At 37.1% G+C, this 14,190-nt stretch overlaps 1 protein-coding gene across 19 annotated transcripts in view; it reads left to right on the plus strand.

Moving 5' to 3' along the window:
* nrxn3b (neurexin 3b) overlaps positions 1 to 14,190 on the plus strand; it is a 407,078-nt gene that overhangs the window by 364,009 nt on the left and 28,879 nt on the right. The window lies entirely within an intron of this gene.

Consider the following 14,190-nt stretch of genomic DNA (forward strand, 5'->3'; position numbering starts at 1 on the left):
CTTTATGTAATTAGGTATTAAATCAATTTTATTATGCAAAAATTACGATCGCTTAACTAGATAAGACTCCTATGCATTGGTTGGGATCGTTTAGAGGCCTCTGAAGCTGAACAACTGAACTGAAAAAAGAAAGACATTAAAGGGGCCATGGCATGAAAATCTGACTTTTTCCATGTTTTAGTGCTATGATTGGGTCCCCAGTGCTTCTATCAACCTAGAAAATGTGAAAAAGATCAACACAGTAATTTTTAAAAAAATAGGTCGTTGAAATTTGGCTCCCCTTATAATGTCATAAGGAGCTCTTATTATAATAATACCACCCCTTAATCTGCACTATCCAACCACAGCACTGCCATTTAGTGCAGAGAAAAGCACAATTGAGTTTTAATTGCAACAAACCACCATCATTGTGATCAGTGTTTGAATTTGCATTTTAAAGGACACCCCAAAAACGACACATTTTTGCACACACCTACAAAGTTGCAATTTTAACATGCTATAATAAATTATTTATATGGTATTTTGAGCTAAAACTTCACATATGTGCTCTGGGGACACAAAAGCTTTATTTGGCATCTTAAAAAAATCTTGTGCCATGGCCCCTTTAACATCTTGGATGACATGGCAGTCAGTCAATTATCGGGATTTTTTATGAAAGTGAAGTATTCCTTTAAAGTAATTTTTGTGTAAATGAAAATATGAATTTACAACCAGGTGGTTGTGTAAGTTATTATATTTATATTTTACTACGTAAAAGCCTGGCGTTTTTCCTCTACATCTTTACGCAACATCCCTATTAATAGAATTAATTTGTTCCAAGCATAAACTCTAATGTGTGGATGCCACATTGCTGACAGTTACAGAATGTATAAAAGTATTTGTCTAGTTTTGCATAACACCAGATTCCAGATCTCAACGAGCAGTTTACGTCATCTCTAATCGTTTAACTCCAGGTTTAATGACTGATTCCGGTAATTTCCGCTACATGCTTATGCTGTTTAATGATGGGTGAGTCACGCGAGTACAAGCATTAGATGCATTAGGCAAATAATCCATCAGAACTGCGTCAAATGTACGTCTGTTGAGTCATTTGAGTGAAAGTGTTGCACCTAAATCAAGTAGTGACAAGGAATTTTCATTTTCATTGAACAGAAATGTCCTCCAAATTACTGGAATTAATACATCCAAAAACACAACACAAAAGATATGTTTTTTTTAAAGTGTGGTCTAAAGGAAAGAGAAAATAGCAGCAGGAGCGAGGTGATTTGTCATGTATATTGTGAGGAGATGAGAGTGCTGGAACAAAAACAAGAAACAGGAACATCGAATAACTTGCAATAAACACAGAAATGTCTCTTCTAGCATGGTGAGAACTTTCATCTGCATTCTGTCTGTGCTTTTTAAAATTGTCTTTGTAAAGATGCATCAAGCTTGATGTCAGGATGAGAGACGGGGTGCCTTTGGACGATTTTGATGTTTATTCAGTCTCGCACTATGAGCTCCATGTTACTAAGATGCCATGTCAACTTTAAACTAGTTTAACTTTTAAAAACAGTCTAGGGACATCTATTCTGTTGCTTTGATCTCTGTCTAGCTTTTTCAAATGAAAGAATGTGTTGTGTCTAAACGGCCCTTACTTCTGTAGATGTAAAACTGGGGCTAAATACCTGACAGAATGTTCTCAGTTTAGGTAAGCATCAGTTTGCAAAATCCTATATTTTAGCCTGGGAATTTGTATTTTATCCAGTGGCTAATTCGTATGAATTCGTACAAAGTGAATCGCACAAAAACATGTTTATTAGGCAAAAGCACTGGTGAAGCCCCACTAGTGGCACTGGTGGGAAAGCGGATCGTACCTTAACATACATATGAGATATGAGTTAGCCACCTCATGAAATTAAGTTATGAATTGCAAGTGGCTCAGTGAGTAGCAATGTTGTCTCAAAGCAATGGTTTGATCCTCGGGGAGGCCTTTTATTTGTGTTTAGAGTTTGCATGTTCTCCCTGTGTCCAAGTGGATTTACTCCGGGTACACAGGTTCCCTCCCACAGACCAAACACATGCAGTTTAGGTGAATTGAAGAGTGACCTTCCCCCAAATTTTGTAGATTAAATGAAGAGTTTGGTTCCAAAACGCAATAAATCCATTTTGACTAATTTTGGTAAAAACGCGTGAAGGTAGAAAACACTATTTTTAGTTACAAGCTTTCACATTGCATCTTTGGGTTATAAAAACATAAAAAAATCAAATCGATAAGTTTTTTTTTCAAAATGCTATAAATCTTTTAAATGTGCATTCATCTTTGTCATGTTATATTCATCTAGTTGACTAGTGGTATACACTGATAAAAAAATAAACATTAATGGCATTAATCAAAACACTTTGTCATATTATGAACACTGTCATTGACCGCGTTTACATGCACACCAATAATGCGATTATAATGGGATTTTGTCAATACTGCGATTATACTTTACCTCATGTAAACGCAATAATTCAATAAAAATAATGCGATTAAGCTCATAATCGCAGTAAGTATAATCGCATTAAAAGTGGTGGCGTACGCCGTTTATAATTGCAGTATGCGTCCATGTAAACGCTTTAATCGCATTTATACCGCACTAACTGAAGTGCGCGTGTGTTTTAGTCACGCACCTTAAGCACAAATTCGTTTTAAACTTTACATTAGGAAGTTTTACCTGAACTCTGCCAAGACGACTCGCTGTCAGCAGTCTGTCTTCATTCAGAAATAGCTAAAATAACACGACATCAGTGTATTAAACCATTAAGGGACATTATAACAATAATTATAACGATAAATATATTAGTGACCACATCCAGCACGGCATTACCTATTGGATATTTCTTGTAATAAAAACTTTTTTGCAATTGTTTACATGTCACTGAATGTATGCTGTTCTTGTTGCATTTACACAGCGGGAAACCAGCAGATGTCCTCAACTCGCTGCGTTTCGCGTAACTAAACAATGAATGTAGTAGGTTAATATCTTACCTTTTGGCGAAGTCAGTGTGGTAGAAAAATTTCACAGCAACAACTGCATCAGCTCTGGATACCTGATGTAATTTTATGTTATAACCTCAGCAATGAATGAGCTTTCTACTGCATTTTAAGTGCGCGTGCACTTCAAGTTCAAATAGATTTGATTGGCTGTCAATGGTTTATCGTTCATCATGTTCCAAAATCGCTATCGTTATAGTTGTTGTGTGAGCTCTGCTATTATCTTTAATATAAAACAATTTTTAAAACTATATTTTTAAATCATGTGAACGCCCTTTACAGGCACTGTCATATTTATATCTTCATCACGGCACCGGATAATGAAATACATCTATAACAACGTGTTTGTCATTTAACGTAAGTAAATTAAAACAGTGGACCATATGTGAGTTCATCATTTGTGCTCTGCATTGGGCTATGTGTGAATAATCCGAAAATAAAAACTGCATGTAAACCGGAGTGAAGAGGTTAGCTCCAGTCATGTAAACATCTTACTGCGATTAAGACCTTACTCGCATTATTGGAAATAATCGCATTATTGGTGTGCATGTAAACGTGGTCATTGCTGCTTTTATGCTTGGGATGTCGTCGCTGAACATTTTTGACAGTGATCAGCTGTAAAATATTTTGTTTCTGCTTAATTTTCGTTGACTTCAAGTTTGATGCTGTTGGGAGAACCAGTGTTGGGGGTAACGCATTAAAAGTAACGTGGATGACGTAATAATATTACTTTTCTGAAATAACGAGTAAAGTAGCTAATTACTTTATTAATGTATTAAATGTACATAAATATTTGAGTTACTTTTTTTAAAAAGTCACGTGAGTTACTTTTCAGTTTTATTTATTAGATTTAAAAAATTGTGTACTGAATTAAACTGAATGTATTAATGTAGAATTACGCACTCTATGTGTGAGCGCCTGAGCGGGAACAGTTTAAGTCAGAAACGGAGATGGTAGGACAGAGCTTGACATTTTTGCGATGGAAATATGCAATTTCTGAATGCAGATCTTCTCAGTCATAAAAAACACCTGCAAGGTCTGAAAGAGATCAAGCATCAGACAAGTAAGAAAAAGTAACGCAAAAGTAACTTAAAAGTAACGTAAGCATTACTTTCCATGAAAAGTAACTAAGTAACGCAAATACTTTTTTGGCGTAGTAACTTAATATTGTAATGGATTACTTTTAAAAGTAACTTTCCCCAACACTAGGGAGAACAAGCAACAGCTGGCATTTTTCCTTCGCCCGAGTGCCTGTAATGTAAATTATTAGATTTGGATGGCTGTTGTTTCTTCCCCATCACAGAAAACCACCACAGGTTTATCAATGCCATCAAAATTACTATTTAGTTTTTATTTGTTCTATGTATTCAACATGCCGCCATTGTTGTTTACAATGTGTGTAATGGTGTGCTTTGATTTGTTGAGCGGATTTATTGCATTCTGCAGAAAAGGAGCAGTGCCGTTTATCGCGTTTTGGAAAAAAGGAAGAAAAGATGACAGAATTACACCGTGGATATTGGATTTTTCGTAAAATTGTGATTTTCTTTTAATACTGACCTGATACAGTACTGATTTTGGCAGTAACTCTTTTTTTTTTTTAAATGGCATTTATCGCGTTTTGGAACCAAACTCTTCAAATATACCCATAGATGCTGGAAAGGCTTTATAAATACATAATGGTTATTTTATGTAACATAAATGGTACATTTATTGGACTGGTAAGAAAGCTGAGGTTCTAAGCTTTCAAAAGATACTATATGTGCATGTTATGTGCTCCACAACTTATCATTTTTTTTATAAATATGATGATGTGGTCCATGGGGGGGTGGCAGAGTCCAAGAGGTTAAATAGTTCTGCATCTATGGACATTATGGGCATTGTTGTACTAAATGACCTGCCGTCTTATCTTGACTGGGAACTCATGTGCCTGTACTTATTTATTTAGACTGATTGAAAACCACTGCTATTTAAAAATGGCTTAGTGTTAATGAGGATATCACTCAATACTGCCTTTCATGACCCGTTTAGCAAAGATGTTCATCATACAGTCTACCTTTCCTGCTGGAAAAACCAGCATACCAGCCAGACCTGCATATGTTGTGTTTTGGTGCTGGTATGCTGGTGACCACCAGCACCAAACCAGCATGGACCAGCATGGGAATTATGCTGGTCTATGCTGTTTTTTCAGCAGGGTTGGCATACACAGTGGTACAATGTGAAATGTGTCTACAGCTTGGCGTACACTCATTTTTTGTCTTTTACAGTCGGTGACTGACTGTACACTTAAAAAATGCTGGGTTATTTTCAATCCAGCGTTGGGTCAAAAAGAGGACGAGACCAGCAGCTGGGTTCAAATTAACACAGAAAATGTTTATATTTGACCCAATATTGGGTTAAAACAACCAAGCATTTGGGGTTAAAACAACCCAGCAGGCTGGGCTCGTCCCTTTTTGACCCAAAGCTGGGTTGAAAATAACTGTAGACACATTGTACCACTGCATTGATATCTTGTTCAGTTTTGTGCTGTACTCACTGATTTCACGTAAATTTAGTTTAATTAAAAGAAAAATGACTGATTTATTTGTATCAGTAGTGATTTCAATCTTTCATTGTGCCTTGTGAAAATAGTCAGACCAAAGAGCGAAGATGAGTGTGTGACCATTATACAGTACATTTTCAGTATATGCCTTAAATGTACCGTAAAACCCAGTAGATTATGGATTTGTTTTGGTCACTGGCGCATGAATTCTGCTGATGATGATACCTTCTAATGTCTTGAATCACCATTAATGTGAACCCCTAGACTTCATGTTACAGCATGATCTCAGGTTGTAGCTGATTCATAGGAACTTTTTCTCACAGCGGGAACTGTATGTTATCTCTCTTGAGGCCTACACCTCACTGAACTACAGCTCTGCAGATGGGTGCAGAGTACGGGAACGTACGGGTACATTAGACTGGTTTAAAGGTCAAACTCAGCAGTGTCGATATGCTCGTTGTGATTCATGTGTTAATTTGACTCCAGTCTCCTGTTCTGGTACCGCACACAGAGAGATGGATGCTGAGTGCCCTGGGATGCTTGGTGGTCCCAATTATACGGACGTGGCAGATGGATGGGGGCTCCCATGGCGAAGGGCTCATTAGAAGCCAGCATCCGGGGAACAAGCGTGAACATGCGGCCCACTGAAGCTGCACTACCCCGCGTTCCATGAGCGCACACGATCCCCCTAATCTATCACAGATCCTCTGACACTGAGAGGCTAATGAAAGGCATTACATAAACAAATACTGGCGCTAATGTAAACGCGTTACACCGGGCGATGACAACAGCATGGGTCCGCTGCGGTGTTGGAGAGGCTGTTTTCAAACTGTAACTTGTTCAGCTGCAACCTGTGTATGATTTCATTTAAAGTTCAACTACAGTCAAGCTACTCCAAAAGTTAGTTTTAAAACTTATCTTTGAGCATCATACTTGCATATGTAAAAGTTTTACCTGTCACAGTATTTTCTTCATGCTTTAAAACAGCTTGAATGTAACTCTACACCCTTGCCTCATTTAGTATACGTGGATCTATAAATATACAAATTAGTCCCCACCTCTATTCAATCCCACAGCTCGGTGGTCCTTACCCTCTCTCCTAACCAATATGATTTCCTGTAATCTTTTTTACTGTCCTGTCTAATAAATGGGGAAAATCAATAAAGCACAGTATTGCTGTAATTTGCATAGAGATCATGTATTGATGGACCGCAAGTATCAATATTTTATCATGTAAATTTTTAATCTGAAAATATGAATATTAGCTCCACTTTCTGTGCGCAAATGCTCACGTTACTTTACTTTCCAAATGTCTTTGAACTTCTTTAGTTTAAACAGTAACTCATTTTATTTAAATGTATTTAAATTATTATTATTTAAATTAAATTAATAAATATTTATAAAACTAAAAATGTTAATGGATCGAAAGCAATTTTTTGCCAATAACATCATATTCTGGCTAAAGCAATGTGATAATATATTTTAATGGGGCCTCTGATGACTCTCATCCTTACTAATAAAGATATAAAATTCAAAAAGTAACAAGAAATATGATATGATGAATGTGAAATGTAATGAATAAATGACTACTTCTCATGATTATAGAAAATGTCCCTCCTTTTCATCAAGTGCCTTTTTTGTGGCACAGCAGGGGAGGAGATGTGATTGGCAGACGTGAAGGCTAGAATCTCAATGTGTTCAATGAAAGCCCCTTTGAGAGTTCAGACCCTGCAAGATCTGTATTCAGATCAGCGCTGTTCACATTTAGCCCCGCTAGCCAGTCAGCGGATGACAGTGAGTAAATAAGAGCTGGGTAAACACACAGCAGGCTCTTTCTGATGCTGTAATGAAACATCTCAAGAGTGATTTATTGTATGAGCGTGGCTGCTGTCTGGACGATGCCTCGGCCCTCCGACGGAAGCTCGCGGATGTCAGCCTCAATAAGCTAATGAAAGAGATGCTCTCTGTAGAACTCCATGTTTGTATGAATTAACAGGCTGCATTTTAAGTGTTGGACACATAATTTAAAAATAAGATAATTAATTGCTTGTTTATAGGTATAAAGCTGTAGTTTGATAGTGTGTGTAAAAGCTAGGAATAAGAATGAAATTCATACAGTTTTTTTCCATTTGATTTTAATTATTTATTCAATTTTTTTATCTCAAAGATGCTGTGTTCCAGAAAGCCAATAGCTGAACTATCATCAGGCTTTGTATGAATGTAAATCTGTGTAAAAATTGAACTTATGAGGAAAAATGCTAGAAAAAGTAGGGGGCTCAAAATAGAACCCTGTGGGACACCAAACTAAACTGAGCTGGCTTTGGACCGACATCCCTCTAGAAAAACAAACTGCCAACAATCTGAAAGATGAGATTTAAACTAGTTTAATACAATGTTAGTCACGCCAGAAACAGTTTCTGTTTCTGTTAAAGAAAATGTTTCTTTTTTCCCTCATTTACACCTATACATTTATTTATGCATTTGACAGAGACTTTTATTCACATTGCAAGGTATTGTTAAGCCCTAAGCCTTCCCTGCCATACACCCGCTCCACACAATGCACCAAAACAACATTGCAACACACAAATAAGAAAGCTGTGAATAATCAGTCTAGGGGTTCTAAATTACTAACTAGCCAGCTAGGGCCCTGTGTATAACTTGCCCTGTGGTTTGTGTAATTTGAAGTGAACTTGAACTTATATCAGTGGTGTCTGCAGTGATAATCGTGTCTTAGGATGGCAAGAGAAATGCGCTTCTCTGGCTCCTGCAAACAGACATTCTGGGCAAGCATGGTCCACTTTGCATTTTATTGTTATACTGTAGTTTCAGTTTTATTGAAATGACTGCTATTATTGAGAGTACTGCTATGGTCACAAAGGGCTAGGTAATATATTAAACATTTTGGATATAATTATTATGATTTTGCTGGCAGTGTAAATATCACAATGAATTTGATGACTCAAAGGTTAGTGATGTTCAGTTTGTGAATGGATTTGCACTTTTATTTAAAGGTACTGAATGAATACAGTATGGCAAGTCGCTGTGTTTTGAGTCTGAATGGGAAAAAGAGAGTCGTGAATAAACTGGGTCTTGAATAATCTTGTTTATAAATAAAACTAAATCAGTTGTCTCGTGAGATCAGTTAAGTTCATGTGAGTTAATCTCATTCAACTTTAATTATCAGTGGAAATGGTGTGCTTTGGTCAGTACAGCGGTTTATTGATGCATTATTTATTTAGGTTAAAGTTAAGCTTAGTATTTGCCAAAATATTTACCCCAGAGTAATTTCACTTTGCATTTTTTTTAATAAAAATAGCTTAAAGGCAAATTAGTCATTTGATGCACTTTTTTATCAGCAAGTTAAAGCTAACCTCTGCAGGACACGACCCTCCAGTACAGAGTTTGGGTACAAAAATATTATTTTACAAAAATAACCCCACAGCCATCTCAACTGTGACTTGTACACTTGATTCACAATCATACAGTCATCAGCTTGTCCTGACATTGCCCTTTTACTCTTTACAAATTTGTCTCAAATCTCAAATCGATCGGCCATCGAGTTCAGCGTTTGCAGCGAAATCCCATATAATCTCTTCTCCCGGGACAACAGACTTCTATAAATTCCTTGTGATGGCCCGATCCGAATGATCCCGGGTCCTTTCCGCGCCCTGCAGGTCACTGTCCAGTCTTCCCTCTGCGTCTCCATTACACACAAAGCCACACAGTAACTGGAGGCTTCATTTTTTTCCCTGTCCTAATCCAGGGCTGTAATTGAAACATCCTGTTGGGTCTGTGTCGCTCTCTAATTTTAGCCAGCGAGTCTCAGCTTGTGTAGGCTAGTTCTGTAGGACTGTTTGTCACCACCTCCCTGATGACCTTGCACACTGCGGCAGGGGAGTGATTAAAGATCAAGGCCAAAGACCATTTCCTTCGCACTGGAAGATAAATGGCCCTGTTTGAAACTGCCTGCAATGGCCCGGGACAATTAGAGTGTGCTGAGGAGAGTCGCAGGCGTGCAATGTGTACAGAAAAGGTGCACAACTGTATAACACGCCCAAAGCTTGACTCTTAATATGGGGGCTTTTGCACGATTTCACATGTTTGACTTTATTATTACCGTTGTTGTTATAATTATTAAAAGTAGTTTTTATTAATAGTAATTATTATTTATTTATTATTAGTAGTAGTAGTTATTGTTATTTATTATTATCACTATTTTAAAAAATAGTACATTTTAAAAATTAACATTTTATTATTATTATTACTGTTGTTGTTATTATTATTATTATTAGAAGTTATTATTATTAGTTATTATTATTATTATTATTATTATTATTATTTCTATTATTGTTGTTGTTGTTGTTGTGTGTTTTGAGTCTGAATGAGAGAGAGTGTCCTGAATGAACTGGGACTTGAAAAATCTTGTTTGGTTTTGTGCAGGATTTTCTTTCAAATCCCCACACAAAATACCAGTAGAGGAAATTGCATGCATTTTCCTAGTACTCTTTCATCACAAAAACAGGAAGCATTGTTGATAGAGATGCACAAATCGACCGGCCAGAGACCAGAATTTGCTGATTTTATGCATGATCGACATTCCGATTTCGAGCCGATCCTTTTGTTGTCAGTGACGCAACCAATAACGTCACAGCCACACGCACACTCGCAGTTAAAGCAGCATCTAGCAGCAGCATTCATTTAATTTCATACCTGGAAACGTACCCCCCACAAATCTTTATTGCACTATGGTTTCAAAAGGACGCAGTGATTTTCCTCTTCACTTTGATAAGACAAAAATATAGTCGATCAGGTGCAGAATGTACAGCGCCGTCGCAAGTTCAATGTATTATCATCTCCTATTTAAACCTCAAATGTCAAGAACCATATAGCATTACATCTTGACTGAAAATTGGGGTCCCCAGTGCTTGTATCCACTATTTTGCTCCCCTTGTGATGTCAGAAGGGCATCTTATTATAATAATACCGCCCCTTAATCAGCACCAGTGTTGGGGAAAGTTACTTTTAAAAGTAATGCATTACAATATTAAGTTACTCCCCAAAAAAGTAACTAATTGCATTACTTAGTTACTTTTCATGAAAAGTAATGCTTACGTTACTCTTTAGTTACTTTTGCGCTACTTTTTCTTGGCTGAAACGTTCTGCATTCAGAGATTGCATATTTCATCATGTCGAGCGATTGCCTACCCTCTCAGTTTCTGACTCAAACTGTTCCCACACAAGCGTATACACATAGAGTGCATAATTTTATGTGACTACGTTCAATTTAATTCAGAACATAATTTTTTTTAATCAAATTAATTAAACTGAAAGTAACTTGCATTACTTTTTAAAAAAGTAACTCAAATATTAATGTGTACATTTATAAAGTAATGCTTTACTTTACTCGTTACTTAAGAAAAGTAATATTATTACGTAATGCAAGTTACTTGTAATGAGTTGCCCCCAACACTGATCAGCACTATCCAACCACGGGACTGCCATTTAGTGCAGAGATCAGCTCATTTGAATTTTAAAGGACACACCAACATTTTTTGCTCAAACCTACAAAGTGTCAATTTTTAACATGCTATAATATATTATCTATGTGGTATTTTGAGCTTAAACTTCACATACGTATTCTGGGGAACCAAAGCTTATTTGACATCTTAAAAAAGTCTTGTGAAATGTCCCCTTTAAAGCTGCTTATTTATACGCCATTCAGTTTGCGCAGCGCAAAACAATGTCAAACGTAGGAAAAAATACTATGGAAGTTAACGGGCTCATGTTGGTTACAAATATTCCTCAAAATGTCTTCCTTCGTGTCACAGAATAAACATATTAGGCTTTGAGGAATAAATCCCATAATGATTTATCTTCATTTATTTACTTTAATCGAGTACACACAGCTTAGTGTAAAGAAAATACATTGTTTGTTCTCCTCTGTGATACAATGGCTCACCTCAAGGTGACATTAACCAGACGACGATATCATTCCGATCTCGGTTTTTCTTCCGTCCGTCCCAGAAGACGGGTTTGAACAGAAAGACTCGTGGCAGGTCGTTGACAAGGATAGAACCTGACGCCATCGATTCTGTGTAATACAAGCTTTTCTTCTGTCCCTCTGTCAAAGCCGAGATCTGACATGATAATGCAGATCAGAAGTGACCCGATCGAAGCGAACGCTTCCGAAGCTGAGATGGTTATCTCGTTGGGAACGGTGGAGAAAGAAAAAGAAGAGGCATTTGTTTCTGGATGCCTACAGATTGTAGTGGTGAAAATTAACATTTCAAACAGATGCATCCTGCAGTCTGAATGTGTTGAGAATACAGACTTATCATCCTGATCTTCTATCAGGCAGGCATTGGTGCGAAGTGTTAGAGAAAAATATTTCCCACACACAGGCACGAGGTCGTGCTACTCGCCGGGATGCCTCCATTACGCCTATCAAAGTTGACGTGACCTCTGAGCCACGCCGCTGTACAATTTTCATCACTTTATAAACATTCTAGAACGGCTCATGTCTGGTCCCTCGAAACTCGGCTCTTTGTCTTCATCAGTACCGTGAGTGATAGTGGAAATGCATGGACGATGATTTCCGCCTCAAAATAGGGAATATTTTGCTCCCAGAATAATTTTTTTGTACGACATGGAGATTTCGTGACGAAATTGGATTTAGCCAGCTGTGAAATCATTTTTTGTAAAGTACACCAGGGAGCGTAGATTTGATGTCACTCCCAAAACAGACTCATCATTGTCAAACATGCTGTACTGTTTATTTTTGTGTGTGTGTGTGTGTGTTTTATTTCTCAATACACTTACAAGTGTACAATTTCTTTTTCAAGCGTACTCCTCAATAAACCCAACTGACTCCTAGTATCTATGTAGTCTACAGTCTCTTTTAATAATATTCATATTATGTTGTGATATATCCAGGGAATCATGGTATGAATCGTGTATTTTCTATTGAATATAATTCTCTATACAATTTTAAAGCTCCCGTTCTTTCTGTGTTTTTAAAGCTTTGATTGTGTTTACAGTGCACAATGTAATGTCTTCATGTTTCATGTATTAAAAAAGCGGTATTTTTCACACAATTGACTTATCTGTATAGACTTGTTTTCATTGTCCTCAAAATGGGCTGACGTCTTCCTTGTTAGGTGAAGTCCCTCCTTCAGAAATATGTATCGAGTTCTGATTGTGCAGCTTGTTTAATGTGTTGTGATTCGATGTCAGCTTAGCTTGCCGTTAGCTTAGCTTGCCGTTAGCTTAGCTGGCGACTTACGTATTCCTGTGGGCTGCTAAGCTAACGGCAAGCTAAGTTAGTCAAAAAACTGTTCTAGTGATGTCATTAAAGCAGGAAGTAGAGGGCTGTAGTCCAAACCGGCCGTTCCCTGTAGGCTTTGAATAGCGAATTCTGTTAAAGAGAATATATCGTCTGGCAGTGAACTTTGAACTGTATCATTTTACAGGTATTATTTATGCTATTATAGCAACAATACACACTAACTAAAGTTTAAAAAATGGGTTTAGACCTTTAAAGACATATTGTAGTGTCTCTTCCCTAACAGTCTACTGATACTTTAATGAAAGTTAGTTGACATGTAGTTGCAAGGTTATTTATAGTTAGTAGAATATCTAAAGTGGACTATTAAAATAAAGTGTAACCAGAAATGTATATTGGAACAGTTATGGTTTTCTATAATAAAAAAAAATATTTTAAACATTTAAGCATACACCACCAGATTAAAAAAGTAAGATAATGGGGAAACATTTCAGTAAAGAGATTTTAAAACTTTTGAACGCCGCTGTACTTTGAAGTCTATCACATAACGAACGGTTCTCTTGATGTATAATTGTTCAGTGTGCACTTTACTTCAATACAAGTATTACGCTTTGTTCTTCTGCACCTGAAGCTCTTTGTCGACAATCTAAAATGCTGTCACAGAGAAAAGATGGGACATTACCGGCGTCTCTCTGGTCCTCTGTGCAGGCATTAAGTCATTCCTGATCTGTTACAGACTGGACTTGCCTGTCCTCTGACACCACTTCTGTGGCTATTCATGCACAGACACATCTGTCAGGCTCTGATGTGATTTCACACTCCACAAAACTACAGTGAAAAACAGTGAAGAAGAACTATGGGAGATATAGACCCTCTGCTCTCAATGGTCCATCAATACCACATCCGAAATATCCATAAAACCACACCTAATAGTAAAGGTGCACCACAATGACATAGAAGAACTCCTTTTAACTTTATGGTTCCTTAATGATCCTTCAACATCTGAAGAACCTGTCATTAAAGAAGCACAAATGGTTCTTCTATGGCATCACTGTGAAGATCCTGATTTTGAGGATTGTAGCCCAAATGTTGAAGGAACGATACGTTGATATGTTTTATAATACTGTTGAAGCCCCTATTGTAACTCCTTATGCCCAACCCCAGTTCCAATTTTAAATAAACCTCAATACAATACCTAATGCCAACCATCACAATTAAAACCTTCAATCCTCAATGCTAATCACTACTTCCAAAGTTTATCCTAGTCCTCACTCTTAATCCAGATGCTCAAGGCAGATCTGTGACTTACTAAACTGTGACTAAACTGGTTGGGGACACCAGAATCCCAAA

The sequence above is a fragment of the Misgurnus anguillicaudatus genome, chromosome 18, assembly GCF_027580225.2.
Source record: "Misgurnus anguillicaudatus chromosome 18, ASM2758022v2, whole genome shotgun sequence".
In the NCBI taxonomy this organism is placed as follows: domain Eukaryota; kingdom Metazoa; phylum Chordata; class Actinopteri; order Cypriniformes; family Cobitidae; genus Misgurnus; species Misgurnus anguillicaudatus.